General features: G+C 31.8%; 1 long non-coding RNA gene across 2 annotated transcripts; it reads right to left on the bottom strand.

Moving 5' to 3' along the window:
• Positions 1-359: 359 nt before the first annotated feature.
• On the bottom strand, positions 360-15,853 carry LOC149769255 (uncharacterized). 2 transcript variants are annotated; one of them, XR_016419306.1, is made up of 5 exons: positions 14,470-15,853; positions 11,232-11,443; positions 7,995-8,206; positions 4,757-4,968; positions 360-1,735 (listed from the first exon to the last, which is right to left on the bottom strand). It is a non-coding gene; the product is annotated as an uncharacterized LOC149769255 (long non-coding RNA). The 2 variants fall into 2 exon arrangements; XR_016419305.1 differs by lacking the exon at positions 360-1,735 and having other exon boundaries at positions 3,592-4,968.
• Between the last annotated feature and the right edge of the window lie 4,740 nt (positions 15,854-20,593).

Raw genomic sequence — 20,593 nt, 5'->3', positions numbered from 1 at the left:
TGACAAAAATCCAACATTGGAGTTTTTATATGGTGTAGGAATATATACATGCTGATAACATTTAATATGATTCCCAAAAATATTATATATGTGCATTTTAGGGGTTTTTTAATTATTATTTTTAATTTTTTTAAAATTTTATTAAAATTTTTAAAATAAAAATTAATTTTTTACTTTTAATTTCATTCTTATATTTTAAAAGTCAATATACATGACATGTTAAAATTTCATGTGTCTATCTTTAATAATAAAGATTTTATACCAATTTAAACTTTGCTCCAATACTGCCCTTACAGGACATAGTACACAATTAATTTTACTATATGTTCTCTACATTTGTTTCTCAGTACTGACCTTTCCACTGTGTGACAATCAATGCAAATCATATGTTAATCTAAAATACCTTCAAAGATGACTTCACGGTGAAGTTCTTGTCAAAGGTTGACCTGCTCTTTTTTTAGATTATTGACTGTCAACATAACAGCATGTAACCAGAACACGAATTTCACTTCCGGATCATCACCAAGGCCTTATTACTCACTGTGCACTGTCGCCAAAATACATACAGACAACAACACCCTGAGCTCATATTATCAAGAATAAACAGTCACCTTTAAATCCCTACCAAAAATGCATAAATAAAACTCTTCTATCACCACCAAAATGAGAGAGGAAAAAATGTTCTAAAAATAGACTAGAACTTCATTCGTGGGTACTGAACTGGAAGTATTAATTGTGATGTAATTCCTGACAGGCTACATGTTTTACGCCAATTTTAGTCAAACTTTTATATTTGCATGCTATACCTATTTCAACTTTATACATGAAGTCTTTTTGAATTTCCTTGCAAGGAAAACATGTGACACCTGTCAGAAAGTATGTAGTGCTGGTGTTCCACAGGGTGCAAGTTCTGGTCCAAGTGCTCTTGAGAAACCAAAACTAAATTTGCTATATCTTCCTTAATTATAGGAATTTTTCAATGCAGTAAAAACCTAATTGTGATACAAGATAAGCCCTGTCTGAAAATATGTTTGAAAATTATAAATGTTGATAAATTCAGTTTTAATGGCAAATTAAATTAACATTTAAATTTTAAAAACTAAATTTTATTGAAAACTTAAATTTTCATACAAGTTTTAAAACACAGTTTGACAAATTTTAGACAGAAAAGTTGACTAATGAATGATATTTAAAACAAATGGTAGTTTGGGTCTGTATAACTGATAACATTTTCCCCAAGGGTAGTGAAGCATCATAGCTCATAGTGATTTTGGCAGCAAACCGCAATATGCCTGTCCAGATGCATATAGGTGTACACACTAAAGAAACACTGACAGGTGCTATGTTCCACATTTATTGTGTCAGGTACTTAGGCAGTTGTTTCCATAACTAATAGCACATTCAGATTTAAAGTTCTAATGGGACCACTACCATGTTTTATAGCAAAAATGCATTCCATTTCAATGTCGATAACAACAAAAGGTGGCAATGGGACAGGAAAATAGTTACTAGGGAGGTTCTACCTTACTGAAAAATGGTGCTGATCTCTCTCATGAAAACCTAAGCCATGTCTTTGAGGTGCCATATATCAGTGTGGTGATATGAACTAATCTTGGTCACTTATGGCAGTACACTGCACATGCCCTTATGAAACCATGCTATTACCACCAGACTACTCAGGAGAGCTTCCAAGCTAATCCAACTCTAACACTTTGTTCCAGATACCAGACTAGACCTGAAAAGATCCAATATGTTTCACTTAATTCTAGAAAACAGTAAGATCTATGTAAATGAAGTTAAACTGTGTTAGATATGGTGATTTCAAATTAACATTAAGGTTGCAAGCATTGGGGAAAATATTAAACTTGACAGAGTCACACTCAGAAATGTGAAGCAATGGCCATGTATTAAAGTGTTAAATTCATCCTAAAAGTATATGAGGTTTCTAGAAGCACATTTAGCCAAATACAAGTTAAAAAACTAATCAGGTAGACTATGTATCATAAAGTTTAAGGCAATGTTGGGGCGGTGAGGTTTGATCATTGGTGTAAACATTATTACATACCAGTATACAGGAAAGTCAGGTGACAATGTACTAAATTAGAATGTGTTACTATAAGCATTCTTATTCATGAGGGAAATAACAATTTTGGATATTGCAAGTGAATACAGCCAAATGTGGTCATACAAATCAACTATAAGTACCAATAAATCCTATATCATCAGCTAAATGTGAAATTCTCATCCCCAAAACTTGTAAACAAGGATGGAAATTTGCATATGTGGGACATATACAATGTACTTGTTAAGATCAAATGTGCAAACATAATTCAAATTATCTATTTGAACATTTATATGGTATTTTGAAGAGTGTTGGTTACCAATTATTAAGCTCATTGATTGAATGGAATCAGATATCAGCTGATGTTTCAATACCGCACTCTGTCAAAGTACTAAATTGAAATATGTTACCATACATAGGCATATTCATGATGAAAATAACATTTTGGGATCTTTTCAGTGCACATAGCCATAAATGTGCTTTACAGGTTCACTATAGGTACACTGTCAGCCTATATGATGTACTGAATGTGAACTTTTGATCCCAAACATTCTAAAATGGATGGATATTTGTACATGTGGGATATGTAACCATGTACAAAGTTAAATTCAAATAATTTGTTTGAATGCTTCTTATGTAATCTTTAGAGTGTCAGTTAACAAATAGTATTAGTAATTAATAATGCATAAAGCAAGATGGATCATTAGAATTCCCATAACATCATATAGGCCACAATGCCGCACTACACCAATCAATATCTTAACCTAACTGAACAATAAAATGGAATGCATTTTGTATTCAACTTACATCATTTTGCTTTTTTCTTACATCCAAGGGTAAATATACCTGGGGGAAGCATATTTTATCCCTTTGACCTGTATTTCATTCTCAGACAGTTTAAAATGATTTAGTAGAGAACTTGAGTAGGTTCTAGTATAAAGTTTTCATCGCTGTCCTCTCACTAAATACCTTATAACTATGTTTATAAACAATTACTGAAGGCTATACAAGCAGAAGTTTGTTACTCAGGAAGTGACCCCATCATAAACACATAAATTAACTGATTGGACCCCTAATAAATAGTCTGAATGGCCAATACAAATTATAATTTTGTCTTCATGTATTTTTAATGAAGGTCTCATTTTGACTACAAAGATATTTTCTCTGACAAAATGTGACAAAAATCCAACATTGGAGTTTTTATATGGTGTAGGAATATATACATGCTGATAACATTTAATATGATTCCCAAAAATATTATATATGTGCATTTTAGGGGTTTTTTAATTATTATTTTTAATTTTTTTAAAATTTTAAAAATTTTTAAAATAATTAATTTTTTTACTTTTAATTTCATTCTTATATTTTAAAAGTCAATATACATGACATGTTAAAATTTCATGTGTCTATCTTTAATAATAAAGATTTTATACCAATTTAAACTTTGCTCCAATACTGCCCTTACAGGACATAGTACACAATTAATTTTACTATATGTTCTCTACATTTGTTTCTCAGTACTGACCTTTCCACTGTGTGACAATCAATGCAAATCATATGTTAATCTAAAATACCTTCAAAGATGACTTCACGGTGAAGTTCTTGTCAAAGGTTGACCTGCTCTTTTTTTAGATTATTGACTGTCAACATAACAGCATGTAACCAGAACACGAATTTCACTTCCGGATCATCACCAAGGCCTTATTACTCACTGTGCACTGTCGCCAAAATACATACAGACAACAACACCCTGAGCTCATATTATCAAGAATAAACAGTCACCTTTAAATCCCTACCAAAAATGCATAAATAAAACTCTTCTATCACCACCAAAATGAGAGAGGAAAAAATGTTCTAAAAATAGACTAGAACTTCATTCGTGGGTACTGAACTGGAAGTATTAATTGTGATGTAATTCCTGACAGGCTACATGTTTTACGCCAATTTTAGTCAAACTTTTATATTTGCATGCTATACCTATTTCAACTTTATACATGAAGTCTTTTTGAATTTCCTTGCAAGGAAAACATGTGACACCTGTCAGAAAGTATGTAGTGCTGGTGTTCCACAGGGTGCAAGTTCTGGTCCAAGTGCTCTTGAGAAACCAAAACTAAATTTGCTATATCTTCCTTAATTATAGGAATTTTTCAATGCAGTAAAAACCTAATTGTGATACAAGATAAGCCCTGTCTGAAAATATGTTTGAAAATTATAAATGTTGATAAATTCAGTTTTAATGGCAAATTAAATTAACATTTAAATTTTAAAAACTAAATTTTATTGAAAACTTAAATTTTCATACAAGTTTTAAAACACAGTTTGACAAATTTTAGACAGAAAAGTTGACTAATGAATGATATTTAAAACAAATGGTAGTTTGGGTCTGTATAACTGATAACATTTTCCCCAAGGGTAGTGAAGCATCATAGCTCATAGTGATTTTGGCAGCAAACCGCAATATGCCTGTCCAGATGCATATAGGTGTACACACTAAAGAAACACTGACAGGTGCTATGTTCCACATTTATTGTGTCAGGTACTTAGGCAGTTGTTTCCATAACTAATAGCACATTCAGATTTAAAGTTCTAATGGGACCACTACCATGTTTTATAGCAAAAATGCATTCCATTTCAATGTCGATAACAACAAAAGGTGGCAATGGGACAGGAAAATAGTTACTAGGGAGGTTCTACCTTACTGAAAAATGGTGCTGATCTCTCTCATGAAAACCTAAGCCATGTCTTTGAGGTGCCATATATCAGTGTGGTGATATGAACTAATCTTGGTCACTTATGGCAGTACACTGCACATGCCCTTATGAAACCATGCTATTACCACCAGACTACTCAGGAGAGCTTCCAAGCTAATCCAACTCTAACACTTTGTTCCAGATACCAGACTAGACCTGAAAAGATCCAATATGTTTCACTTAATTCTAGAAAACAGTAAGATCTATGTAAATGAAGTTAAACTGTGTTAGATATGGTGATTTCAAATTAACATTAAGGTTGCAAGCATTGGGGAAAATATTAAACTTGACAGAGTCACACTCAGAAATGTGAAGCAATGGCCATGTATTAAAGTGTTAAATTCATCCTAAAAGTATATGAGGTTTCTAGAAGCACATTTAGCCAAATACAAGTTAAAAAACTAATCAGGTAGACTATGTATCATAAAGTTTAAGGCAATGTTGGGGCGGTGAGGTTTGATCATTGGTGTAAACATTATTACATACCAGTATACAGGAAAGTCAGGTGACAATGTACTAAATTAGAATGTGTTACTATAAGCATTCTTATTCATGAGGGAAATAACAATTTTGGATATTGCAAGTGAATACAGCCAAATGTGGTCATACAAATCAACTATAAGTACCAATAAATCCTATATCATCAGCTAAATGTGAAATTCTCATCCCCAAAACTTGTAAACAAGGATGGAAATTTGCATATGTGGGACATATACAATGTACTTGTTAAGATCAAATGTGCAAACATAATTCAAATTATCTATTTGAACATTTATATGGTATTTTGAAGAGTGTTGGTTACCAATTATTAAGCTCATTGATTGAATGGAATCAGATATCAGCTGATGTTTCAATACCGCACTCTGTCAAAGTACTAAATTGAAATATGTTACCATACATAGGCATATTCATGATGAAAATAACATTTTGGGATCTTTTCAGTGCACATAGCCATAAATGTGCTTTACAGGTTCACTATAGGTACACTGTCAGCCTATATGATGTACTGAATGTGAACTTTTGATCCCAAACATTCTAAAATGGATGGATATTTGTACATGTGGGATATGTAACCATGTACAAAGTTAAATTCAAATAATTTGTTTGAATGCTTCTTATGTAATCTTTAGAGTGTCAGTTAACAAATAGTATTAGTAATTAATAATGCATAAAGCAAGATGGATCATTAGAATTCCCATAACATCATATAGGCCACAATGCCGCACTACACCAATCAATATCTTAACCTAACTGAACAATAAAATGGAATGCATTTTGTATTCAACTTACATCATTTTGCTTTTTTCTTACATCCAAGGGTAAATATACCTGGGGGAAGCATATTTTATCCCTTTGACCTGTATTTCATTCTCAGACAGTTTAAAATGATTTAGTAGAGAACTTGAGTAGGTTCTAGTATAAAGTTTTCATCGCTGTCCTCTCACTAAATACCTTATAACTATGTTTATAAACAATTACTGAAGGCTATACAAGCAGAAGTTTGTTACTCAGGAAGTGACCCCATCATAAACACATAAATTAACTGATTGGACCCCTAATAAATAGTCTGAATGGCCAATACAAATTATAATTTTGTCTTCATGTATTTTTAATGAAGGTCTCATTTTGACTACAAAGATATTTTCTCTGACAAAATGTGACAAAAATCCAACATTGGAGTTTTTATATGGTGTAGGAATATATACATGCTGATAACATTTAATATGATTCCCAAAAATATTATATATGTGCATTTTAGGGGTTTTTTAATTATTATTTTTAATTTTTTTAAAATTTTATTAAAATTTTTAAAATAAAAATTAATTTTTTACTTTTAATTTCATTCTTATATTTTAAAAGTCAATATACATGACATGTTAAAATTTCATGTGTCTATCTTTAATAATAAAGATTTTATACCAATTTAAACTTTGCTCCAATACTGCCCTTACAGGACATAGTACACAATTAATTTTACTATATGTTCTCTACATTTGTTTCTCAGTACTGACCTTTCCACTGTGTGACAATCAATGCAAATCATATGTTAATCTAAAATACCTTCAAAGATGACTTCACGGTGAAGTTCTTGTCAAAGGTTGACCTGCTCTTTTTTTAGATTATTGACTGTCAACATAACAGCATGTAACCAGAACACGAATTTCACTTCCGGATCATCACCAAGGCCTTATTACTCACTGTGCACTGTCGCCAAAATACATACAGACAACAACACCCTGAGCTCATATTATCAAGAATAAACCAGTCACCTTTAAATCCCTACCAAAAATGCATAAATAAAACTCTTCTATCACCACCAAAATGAGAGAGGAAAAAATGTTCTAAAAATAGACTAGAACTTCATTCGTGGGTACTGAACTGGAAGTATTAATTGTGATGTAATTCCTGACAGGCTACATGTTTTACGCCAATTTTAGTCAAACTTTTATATTTGCATGCTATACCTATTTCAACTTTATACATGAAGTCTTTTTGAATTTCCTTGCAAGGAAAACATGTGACACCTGTCAGAAAGTATGTAGTGCTGGTGTTCCACAGGGTGCAAGTTCTGGTCCAAGTGCTCTTGAGAAACCAAAACTAAATTTGCTATATCTTCCTTAATTATAGGAATTTTTCAATGCAGTAAAAACCTAATTGTGATACAAGATAAGCCCTGTCTGAAAATATGTTTGAAAATTATAAATGTTGATAAATTCAGTTTTAATGGCAAATTAAATTAACATTTAAATTTTAAAAACTAAATTTTATTGAAAACTTAAATTTTCATACAAGTTTTAAAACACAGTTTGACAAATTTTAGACAGAAAAGTTGACTAATGAATGATATTTAAAACAAATGGTAGTTTGGGTCTGTATAACTGATAACATTTTCCCCAAGGGTAGTGAAGCATCATAGCTCATAGTGATTTTGGCAGCAAACCGCAATATGCCTGTCCAGATGCATATAGGTGTACACACTAAAGAAACACTGACAGGTGCTATGTTCCACATTTATTGTGTCAGGTACTTAGGCAGTTGTTTCCATAACTAATAGCACATTCAGATTTAAAGTTCTAATGGGACCACTACCATGTTTTATAGCAAAAATGCATTCCATTTCAATGTCGATAACAACAAAAGGTGGCAATGGGACAGGAAAATAGTTACTAGGGAGGTTCTACCTTACTGAAAAATGGTGCTGATCTCTCTCATGAAAACCTAAGCCATGTCTTTGAGGTGCCATATATCAGTGTGGTGATATGAACTAATCTTGGTCACTTATGGCAGTACACTGCACATGCCCTTATGAAACCATGCTATTACCACCAGACTACTCAGGAGAGCTTCCAAGCTAATCCAACTCTAACACTTTGTTCCAGATACCAGACTAGACCTGAAAAGATCCAATATGTTTCACTTAATTCTAGAAAACAGTAAGATCTATGTAAATGAAGTTAAACTGTGTTAGATATGGTGATTTCAAATTAACATTAAGGTTGCAAGCATTGGGGAAAATATTAAACTTGACAGAGTCACACTCAGAAATGTGAAGCAATGGCCATGTATTAAAGTGTTAAATTCATCCTAAAAGTATATGAGGTTTCTAGAAGCACATTTAGCCAAATACAAGTTAAAAAACTAATCAGGTAGACTATGTATCATAAAGTTTAAGGCAATGTTGGGGCGGTGAGGTTTGATCATTGGTGTAAACATTATTACATACCAGTATACAGGAAAGTCAGGTGACAATGTACTAAATTAGAATGTGTTACTATAAGCATTCTTATTCATGAGGGAAATAACAATTTTGGATATTGCAAGTGAATACAGCCAAATGTGGTCATACAAATCAACTATAAGTACCAATAAATCCTATATCATCAGCTAAATGTGAAATTCTCATCCCCAAAACTTGTAAACAAGGATGGAAATTTGCATATGTGGGACATATACAATGTACTTGTTAAGATCAAATGTGCAAACATAATTCAAATTATCTATTTGAACATTTATATGGTATTTTGAAGAGTGTTGGTTACCAATTATTAAGCTCATTGATTGAATGGAATCAGATATCAGCTGATGTTTCAATACCGCACTCTGTCAAAGTACTAAATTGAAATATGTTACCATACATAGGCATATTCATGATGAAAATAACATTTTGGGATCTTTTCAGTGCACATAGCCATAAATGTGCTTTACAGGTTCACTATAGGTACACTGTCAGCCTATATGATGTACTGAATGTGAACTTTTGATCCCAAACATTCTAAAATGGATGGATATTTGTACATGTGGGATATGTAACCATGTACAAAGTTAAATTCAAATAATTTGTTTGAATGCTTCTTATGTAATCTTTAGAGTGTCAGTTAACAAATAGTATTAGTAATTAATAATGCATAAAGCAAGATGGATCATTAGAATTCCCATAACATCATATAGGCCACAATGCCGCACTACACCAATCAATATCTTAACCTAACTGAACAATAAAATGGAATGCATTTTGTATTCAACTTACATCATTTTGCTTTTTTCTTACATCCAAGGGTAAATATACCTGGGGGAAGCATATTTTATCCCTTTGACCTGTATTTCATTCTCAGACAGTTTAAAATGATTTAGTAGAGAACTTGAGTAGGTTCTAGTATAAAGTTTTCATCGCTGTCCTCTCACTAAATACCTTATAACTATGTTTATAAACAATTACTGAAGGCTATACAAGCAGAAGTTTGTTACTCAGGAAGTGACCCCATCATAAACACATAAATTAACTGATTGGACCCCTAATAAATAGTCTGAATGGCCAATACAAATTATAATTTTGTCTTCATGTATTTTTAATGAAGGTCTCATTTTGACTACAAAGATATTTTCTCTGACAAAATGTGACAAAAATCCAACATTGGAGTTTTTATATGGTGTAGGAATATATACATGCTGATAACATTTAATATGATTCCCAAAAATATTATATATGTGCATTTTAGGGGTTTTTTAATTATTATTTTTAATTTTTTTAAAATTTTATTAAAATTTTTAAAATAAAAATTAATTTTTTACTTTTAATTTCATTCTTATATTTTAAAAGTCAATATACATGACATGTTAAAATTTCATGTGTCTATCTTTAATAATAAAGATTTTATACCAATTTAAACTTTGCTCCAATACTGCCCTTACAGGACATAGTACACAATTAATTTTACTATATGTTCTCTACATTTGTTTCTCAGTACTGACCTTTCCACTGTGTGACAATCAATGCAAATCATATGTTAATCTAAAATACCTTCAAAGATGACTTCACGGTGAAGTTCTTGTCAAAGGTTGACCTGCTCTTTTTTTAGATTATTGACTGTCAACATAACAGCATGTAACCAGAACACGAATTTCACTTCCGGATCATCACCAAGGCCTTATTACTCACTGTGCACTGTCGCCAAAATACATACAGACAACAACACCCTGAGCTCATATTATCAAGAATAAACAGTCACCTTTAAATCCCTACCAAAAATGCATAAATAAAACTCTTCTATCACCACCAAAATGAGAGAGGAAAAAATGTTCTAAAAATAGACTAGAACTTCATTCGTGGGTACTGAACTGGAAGTATTAATTGTGATGTAATTCCTGACAGGCTACATGTTTTACGCCAATTTTAGTCAAACTTTTATATTTGCATGCTATACCTATTTCAACTTTATACATGAAGTCTTTTTGAATTTCCTTGCAAGGAAAACATGTGACACCTGTCAGAAAGTATGTAGTGCTGGTGTTCCACAGGGTGCAAGTTCTGGTCCAAGTGCTCTTGAGAAACCAAAACTAAATTTGCTATATCTTCCTTAATTATAGGAATTTTTCAATGCAGTAAAAACCTAATTGTGATACAAGATAAGCCCTGTCTGAAAATATGTTTGAAAATTATAAATGTTGATAAATTCAGTTTTAATGGCAAATTAAATTAACATTTAAATTTTAAAAACTAAATTTTATTGAAAACTTAAATTTTCATACAAGTTTTAAAACACAGTTTGACAAATTTTAGACAGAAAAGTTGACTAATGAATGATATTTAAAACAAATGGTAGTTTGGGTCTGTATAACTGATAACATTTTCCCCAAGGGTAGTGAAGCATCATAGCTCATAGTGATTTTGGCAGCAAACCGCAATATGCCTGTCCAGATGCATATAGGTGTACACACTAAAGAAACACTGACAGGTGCTATGTTCCACATTTATTGTGTCAGGTACTTAGGCAGTTGTTTCCATAACTAATAGCACATTCAGATTTAAAGTTCTAATGGGACCACTACCATGTTTTATAGCAAAAATGCATTCCATTTCAATGTCGATAACAACAAAAGGTGGCAATGGGACAGGAAAATAGTTACTAGGGAGGTTCTACCTTACTGAAAAATGGTGCTGATCTCTCTCATGAAAACCTAAGCCATGTCTTTGAGGTGCCATATATCAGTGTGGTGATATGAACTAATCTTGGTCACTTATGGCAGTACACTGCACATGCCCTTATGAAACCATGCTATTACCACCAGACTACTCAGGAGAGCTTCCAAGCTAATCCAACTCTAACACTTTGTTCCAGATACCAGACTAGACCTGAAAAGATCCAATATGTTTCACTTAATTCTAGAAAACAGTAAGATCTATGTAAATGAAGTTAAACTGTGTTAGATATGGTGATTTCAAATTAACATTAAGGTTGCAAGCATTGGGGAAAATATTAAACTTGACAGAGTCACACTCAGAAATGTGAAGCAATGGCCATGTATTAAAGTGTTAAATTCATCCTAAAAGTATATGAGGTTTCTAGAAGCACATTTAGCCAAATACAAGTTAAAAAACTAATCAGGTAGACTATGTATCATAAAGTTTAAGGCAATGTTGGGGCGGTGAGGTTTGATCATTGGTGTAAACATTATTACATACCAGTATACAGGAAAGTCAGGTGACAATGTACTAAATTAGAATGTGTTACTATAAGCATTCTTATTCATGAGGGAAATAACAATTTTGGATATTGCAAGTGAATACAGCCAAATGTGGTCATACAAATCAACTATAAGTACCAATAAATCCTATATCATCAGCTAAATGTGAAATTCTCATCCCCAAAACTTGTAAACAAGGATGGAAATTTGCATATGTGGGACATATACAATGTACTTGTTAAGATCAAATGTGCAAACATAATTCAAATTATCTATTTGAACATTTATATGGTATTTTGAAGAGTGTTGGTTACCAATTATTAAGCTCATTGATTGAATGGAATCAGATATCAGCTGATGTTTCAATACCGCACTCTGTCAAAGTACTAAATTGAAATATGTTACCATACATAGGCATATTCATGATGAAAATAACATTTTGGGATCTTTTCAGTGCACATAGCCATAAATGTGCTTTACAGGTTCACTATAGGTACACTGTCAGCCTATATGATGTACTGAATGTGAACTTTTGATCCCAAACATTCTAAAATGGATGGATATTTGTACATGTGGGATATGTAACCATGTACAAAGTTAAATTCAAATAATTTGTTTGAATGCTTCTTATGTAATCTTTAGAGTGTCAGTTAACAAATAGTATTAGTAATTAATAATGCATAAAGCAAGATGGATCATTAGAATTCCCATAACATCATATAGGCCACAATGCCGCACTACACCAATCAATATCTTAACCTAACTGAACAATAAAATGGAATGCATTTTGTATTCAACTTACATCATTTTGCTTTTTTCTTACATCCAAGGGTAAATATACCTGGGGGAAGCATATTTTATCCCTTTGACCTGTATTTCATTCTCAGACAGTTTAAAATGATTTAGTAGAGAACTTGAGTAGGTTCTAGTATAAAGTTTTCATCGCTGTCCTCTCACTAAATACCTTATAACTATGTTTATAAACAATTACTGAAGGCTATACAAGCAGAAGTTTGTTACTCAGGAAGTGACCCCATCATAAACACATAAATTAACTGATTGGACCCCTAATAAATAGTCTGAATGGCCAATACAAATTATAATTTTGTCTTCATGTATTTTTAATGAAGGTCTCATTTTGACTACAAAGATATTTTCTCTGACAAAATGTGACAAAAATCCAACATTGGAGTTTTTATATGGTGTAGGAATATATACATGCTGATAACATTTAATATGATTCCCAAAAATATTATATATGTGCATTTTAGGGGTTTTTTAATTATTATTTTTAATTTTTTTAAAATTTTATTAAAATTTTTAAAATAAAAATTAATTTTTTACTTTTAATTTCATTCTTATATTTTAAAAGTCAATATACATGACATGTTAAAATTTCATGTGTCTATCTTTAATAATAAAGATTTTATACCAATTTAAACTTTGCTCCAATACTGCCCTTACAGGACATAGTACACAATTAATTTTACTATATGTTCTCTACATTTGTTTCTCAGTACTGACCTTTCCACTGTGTGACAATCAATGCAAATCATATGTTAATCTAAAATACCTTCAAAGATGACTTCACGGTGAAGTTCTTGTCAAAGGTTGACCTGCTCTTTTTTTAGATTATTGACTGTCAACATAACAGCATGTAACCAGAACACGAATTTCACTTCCGGATCATCACCAAGGCCTTATTACTCACTGTGCACTGTCGCCAAAATACATACAGACAACAACACCCTGAGCTCATATTATCAAGAATAAACAGTCACCTTTAAATCCCTACCAAAAATGCATAAATAAAACTCTTCTATCACCACCAAAATGAGAGAGGAAAAAATGTTCTAAAAATAGACTAGAACTTCATTCGTGGGTACTGAACTGGAAGTATTAATTGTGATGTAATTCCTGACAGGCTACATGTTTTACGCCAATTTTAGTCAAACTTTTATATTTGCATGCTATACCTATTTCAACTTTATACATGAAGTCTTTTTGAATTTCCTTGCAAGGAAAACATGTGACACCTGTCAGAAAGTATGTAGTGCTGGTGTTCCACAGGGTGCAAGTTCTGGTCCAAGTGCTCTTGAGAAACCAAAACTAAATTTGCTATATCTTCCTTAATTATAGGAATTTTTCAATGCAGTAAAAACCTAATTGTGATACAAGATAAGCCCTGTCTGAAAATATGTTTGAAAATTATAAATGTTGATAAATTCAGTTTTAATGGCAAATTAAATTAACATTTAAATTTTAAAAACTAAATTTTATTGAAAACTTAAATTTTCATACAAGTTTTAAAACACAGTTTGACAAATTTTAGACAGAAAAGTTGACTAATGAATGATATTTAAAACAAATGGTAGTTTGGGTCTGTATAACTGATAACATTTTCCCCAAGGGTAGTGAAGCATCATAGCTCATAGTGATTTTGGCAGCAAACCGCAATATGCCTGTCCAGATGCATATAGGTGTACACACTAAAGAAACACTGACAGGTGCTATGTTCCACATTTATTGTGTCAGGTACTTAGGCAGTTGTTTCCATAACTAATAGCACATTCAGATTTAAAGTTCTAATGGGACCACTACCATGTTTTATAGCAAAAATGCATTCCATTTCAATGTCGATAACAACAAAAGGTGGCAATGGGACAGGAAAAATAGTTACTAGGGAGGTTCTACCTTACTGAAAAATGGTGCTGATCTCTCTCATGAAAACCTAAGCCATGTCTTTGAGGTGCCATATATCAGTGTGGTGATATGAACTAATCTTGGTCACTTATGGCAGTACACTGCACATGCCCTTATGAAACCATGCTATTACCACCAGACTACTCAGGAGAGCTTCCAAGCTAATCCAACTCTAACACTTTGTTCCAGATACCAGACTAGACCTGAAAAGATCCAATATGTTTCACTTAATTCTAGAAAACAGTAAGATCTATGTAAATGAAGTTAAACTGTGTTAGATATGGTGATTTCAAATTAACATTAAGGTTGCAAGCATTGGGGAAAATATTAAACTTGACAGAGTCACACTCAGAAATGTGAAGCAATGGCCATGTATTAAAGTGTTAAATTCATCCTAAAAGTATATGAGGTTTCTAGAAGCACATTTAGCCAAATACAAGTTAAAAAACTAATCAGGTAGACTATGTATCATAAAGTTTAAGGCAATGTTGGGGCGGTGAGGTTTGATCATTGGTGTAAACATTATTACATACCAGTATACAGGAAAGTCAGGTGACAATGTACTAAATTAGAATGTGTTACTATAAGCATTCTTATTCATGAGGGAAATAACAATTTTGGATATTGCAAGTGAATACAGCCAAATGTGGTCATACAAATCAACTATAAGTACCAATAAATCCTATATCATCAGCTAAATGTGAAATTCTCATCCCCAAAACTTGTAAACAAGGATGGAAATTTGCATATGTGGGACATATACAATGTACTTGTTAAGATCAAATGTGCAAACATAATTCAAATTATCTATTTGAACATTTATATGGTATTTTGAAGAGTGTTGGTTACCAATTATTAAGCTCATTGATTGAATGGAATCAGATATCAGCTGATGTTTCAATACCGCACTCTGTCAAAGTACTAAATTGAAATATGTTACCATACATAGGCATATTCATGATGAAAATAACATTTTGGGATCTTTTCAGTGCACATAGCCATAAATGTGCTTTACAGGTTCACTATAGGTACACTGTCAGCCTATATGATGTACTGAATGTGAACTTTTGATCCCAAACATTCTAAAATGGATGGATATTTGTACATGTGGGATATGTAACCATGTACAAAGTTAAATTCAAATAATTTGTTTGAATGCTTCTTATGTAATCTTTAGAGTGTCAGTTAACAAATAGTATTAGTAATTAATAATGCATAAAGCAAGATGGATCATTAGAATTCCCATAACATCATATAGGCCACAATGCCGCACTACACCAATCAATATCTTAACCTAACTGAACAATAAAATGGAATGCATTTTGTATTCAACTTACATCATTTTGCTTTTTTCTTACATCCAAGGGTAAATATACCTGGGGGAAGCATATTTTATCCCTTTGACCTGTATTTCATTCTCAGACAGTTTAAAATGATTTAGTAGAGAACTTGAGTAGGTTCTAGTATAAAGTTTTCATCGCTGTCCTCTCACTAAATACCTTATAACTATGTTTATAAACAATTACTGAAGGCTATACAAGCAGAAGTTTGTTACTCAGGAAGTGACCCCATCATAAACACATAAATTAACTGATTGGACCCCTAATAAATAGTCTGAATGGCCAATACAAATTATAATTTTGTCTTCATGTATTTTTAATGAAGGTCTCATTTTGACTACAAAGATATTTTCTCTGACAAAATGTGACAAAAATCCAACATTGGAGTTTTTATATGGTGTAGGAATATATACATGCTGATAACATTTAATATGATTCCCAAAAATATTATATATGTGCATTTTAGGGGTTTTTTAATTATTATTTTTAATTTTTTTAAAATTTTATTAAAATTTTTAAAATAAAAATTAATTTTTTACTTTTAATTTCATTCTTATATTTTAAAAGTCAATATACATGACATGTTAAAATTTCATGTGTCTATCTTTAATAATAAAGATTTTATACCAATTTAAACTTTGCTCCAATACTGCCCTTACAGGACATAGTACACAATTAATTTTACTATATGTTCTCTACATTTGTTTCTCAGTACTGACCTTTCCACTGTGTGACAATCAATGCAAATCATATGTTAATCTAAAATACCTTCAAAGATGACTTCACGGTGAAGTTCTTGTCAAAGGTTGACCTGCTCTTTTTTTAGATTATTGACTGTCAACATAACAGCATGTAACCAGAACACGAATTTCACTTCCGGATCATCACCAAGGCCTTATTACTCACTGTGCACTGTCGCCAAAATACATACAGACAACAACACCCTGAGCTCATATTATCAAGAATAAACAGTCACCTTTAAATCCCTACCAAAAATGCATAAATAAAACTCTTCTATCACCACCAAAATGAGAGAGGAAAAAATGTTCTAAAAATAGACTAGAACTTCATTCGTGGGTACTGAACTGGAAGTATTAATTGTGATGTAATTCCTGACAGGCTACATGTTTTACGCCAATTTTAGTCAAACTTTTATATTTGCATGCTATACCTATTTCAACTTTATACATGAAGTCTTTTTGAATTTCCTTGCAAGGAAAACATGTGACACCTGTCAGAAAGTATGTAGTGCTGGTGTTCCACAGGGTGCAAGTTCTGGTCCAAGTGCTCTTGAGAAACCAAAACTAAATTTGCTATATCTTCCTTAATTATAGGAATTTTTCAATGCAGTAAAAACCTAATTGTGATACAAGATAAGCCCTGTCTGAAAATATGTTTGAAAATTATAAATGTTGATAAATTCAGTTTTAATGGCAAATTAAATTAACATTTAAATTTTAAAAACTAAATTTTATTGAAAACTTAAATTTTCATACAAGTTTTAAAACACAGTTTGACAAATTTTAGACAGAAAAGTTGACTAATGAATGATATTTAAAACAAATGGTAGTTTGGGTCTGTATAACTGATAACATTTTCCCCAAGGGTAGTGAAGCATCATAGCTCATAGTGATTTTGGCAGCAAACCGCAATATGCCTGTCCAGATGCATATAGGTGTACACACTAAAGAAACACTGACAGGTGCTATGTTCCACATTTATTGTGTCAGGTACTTAGGCAGTTGTTTCCATAACTAATAGCACATTCAGATTTAAAGTTCTAATGGGACCACTACCATGTTTTATAGCAAAAATGCATTCCATTTCAATGTCGATAACAACAAAAGGTGGCAATGGGACAGGAAAATAGTTACTAGGGAGGTTCTACCTTACTGAAAAATGGTGCTGATCTCTCTCATGAAAAACCTAAGCCATGTCTTTGAGGTGCCATATATCAGTGTGGTGATATGAACTAATCTTGGTCACTTATGGAGTACACTGCACATGCCCTTATGAAACCATGCTATTACCACCAGACTACTCAGGAGAGCTTCCAAGCTAATCCAACTCTAACACTTTGTTCCAGATACCAGACTAGACCTGAAAAGATCCAATATGTTTCACTTAATTCTAGAAAACAGTAAGATCTATGTAAATGAAGTTAAACTGTGTTAGATATGGTGATTTCAAATTAACATTAAGGTTGCAAGCATTGGGGAAAATATTAAACTTGACAGAGTCACACTCAGAAATGTGAAGCAATGGCCATGTATTAAAGTGTTAAATTCATCCTAAAAGTATATGAGGTTTCTAGAAGCACATTTAGCCAAATACAAGTTAAAAAACTAATCAGGTAGACTATGTATCATAAAGTTTAAGGCAATGTTGGGGCGGTGAGGTTTGATCATTGGTGTAAACATTATTACATACCAGTATACAGGAAAGTCAGGTGACAATGTACTAAATTAGAATGTGTTACTATAAGCATTCTTATTCATGAGGGAAATAACAATTTTGGATATTGCAAGTGAATACAGCCAAATGTGGTCATACAAATCAACTATAAGTACCAATAAATCCTATATCATCAGCTAAATGTGAAATTCTCATCCCCAAAACTTGTAAACAAGGATGGAAATTTGCATATGTGGGACATATACAATGTACTTGTTAAGATCAAATGTGCAAACATAATTCAAATTATCTATTTGAACATTTATATGGTATTTTGAAGAGTGTTGGTTACCAATTATTAAGCTCATTGATTGAATGGAATCAGATATCAGCTGATGTTTCAATACCGCACTCTGTCAAAGTACTAAATTGAAATATGTTACCATACATAGGCATATTCATGATGAAAATAACATTTTGGGATCTTTTCAGTGCACATAGCCCATAAATGTGCTTTACAGGTTCACTATAGGTACACTGTCAGCCTATATGATGTACTGAATGTGAACTTTTGATCCCAAACATTCTAAAATGGATGGATATTTGTACATGTGGGATATGTAACCATGTACAAAGTTAAATTCAAATAATTTGTTTGAATGCTTCTTATGTAATCTTTAGAGTGTCAGTTAACAAATAGTATTAGTAATTAATAATGCATAAAGCAAGATGGATCATTAGAATTCCCATAACATCATATAGGCCACAATGCCGCACTACACCAATCAATATCTTAACCTAACTGAACAATAAAATGGAATGCATTTTGTATTCAACTTACATCATTTTGCTTTTTTCTTACATCCAAGGGTAAATATACCTGGGGGAAGCATATTTTATCCCTTTGACCTGTATTTCATTCTCAGACAGTTTAAAATGATTTAGTAGAGAACTTGAGTAGGTTCTAGTATAAAGTTTTCATCGCTGTCCTCTCACTAAATACCTTATAACTATGTTTATAAACAATTACTGAAGGCTATACAAGCAGAAGTTTGTTACTCAGGAAGTGACCCCATCATAAACACATAAATTAACTGATTGGACAACTAATAAATAGTCTGAATGGCCAATACAAATTATAATTTTGTCTTCATGTATTTTTAATGAAGGTCTCATTTTGACTACAAAGATATTTTCTCTGACAAAATGTGACAAAAATCCAACATTGGAGTTTTTATATGGTGTAGGAATATATACATGCTGATAACATTTAATATGATTCCCAAAAATATTATATATGTGCATTTTAGGGTTTTTTATTATTATTTTTAATTTTTTTAAAATTTTATTAAAATTTTTAAAATAAAAATTAATTTTTTACTTTTAATTTCATTCTTATATTTTAAAAGTCAATATACATGACATGTTAAAATTTCATGTGTCTATCTTTAATAATAAAGATTTTTATACCAATTTAAACTTTGCTCCAATACTGCCCTTACAGGACATAGTACACAATTAATTTTACTATATGTTCTCTACATTTGTTTCTCAGTACTGACCTTTCCACTGTGTGACAATCAATGCAAATCATATGTTAATCTAAAATACCTTCAAAGATGACTTCACGGTGAAGTTCTTGTCAAAGGTTGACCTGCTCTTTTTTTAGATTATTGACTGTCAACATAACAGCATGTAACCAGAACACGAATTTCACTTCCGGATCATCACCAAGGCCTTATTACTCACTGTGCACTGTCGCCAAAATACATACAGACAACAACACCCTGAGCTCATAGTATCAAGAATAAACAGTCACCTTTAAATCCCTACCAAAAATGCATAAATAAAACTCTTCTATCACCACCAAAATGAGAGAGGAAAAAATGTTCTAAAAATAGACTAGAACTTCATTCGTGGGTACTGAACTGGAAGTATTAATTGTGATGTAATTCCTGACAGGCTACATGTTTTACGCCAATTTTAGTCAAACTTTTATATTTGCATGCTATACCTATTTCAACTTTATACATGAAGTCTTTTTGAATTTCCTTGCAAGGAAAACATGTGACACCTGTCAGAAAGTATGTAGTGCTGGTGTTCCACAGGGTGCAAGTTCTGGTCAAGTGCTCTTGAGAAACCAAAACTAAATTTGCTATATCTTCCTTAATTATAGGAATTTTTCAATGCAGTAAAAACCTAATTGTGATACAAGATAAGCCCTGTCTGAATATATGTTTGAAAATTATAAATGTTGATAAATTCAGTTTTAATGGCAAATTAAATTAACATTTAAATTTAAAAACTAAATTTTATTGAAAACTTAAATTTTCATACAAGTTTTTAAAACACAGTTTGACAAATTTTAGACAGAAAAGTTA

The sequence above is a fragment of the Sinohyriopsis cumingii genome, unplaced genomic scaffold (assembly GCF_028554795.1).
Source record: "Sinohyriopsis cumingii isolate HCF-2022 unplaced genomic scaffold, ASM2855479v2 utg004134l, whole genome shotgun sequence".
NCBI lineage: Eukaryota > Metazoa > Mollusca > Bivalvia > Unionida > Unionidae > Sinohyriopsis > Sinohyriopsis cumingii.
The sequence above is the reverse complement of the archived record's forward strand: the minus strand, read 5'-3'. Positions and strand labels throughout refer to the sequence as shown.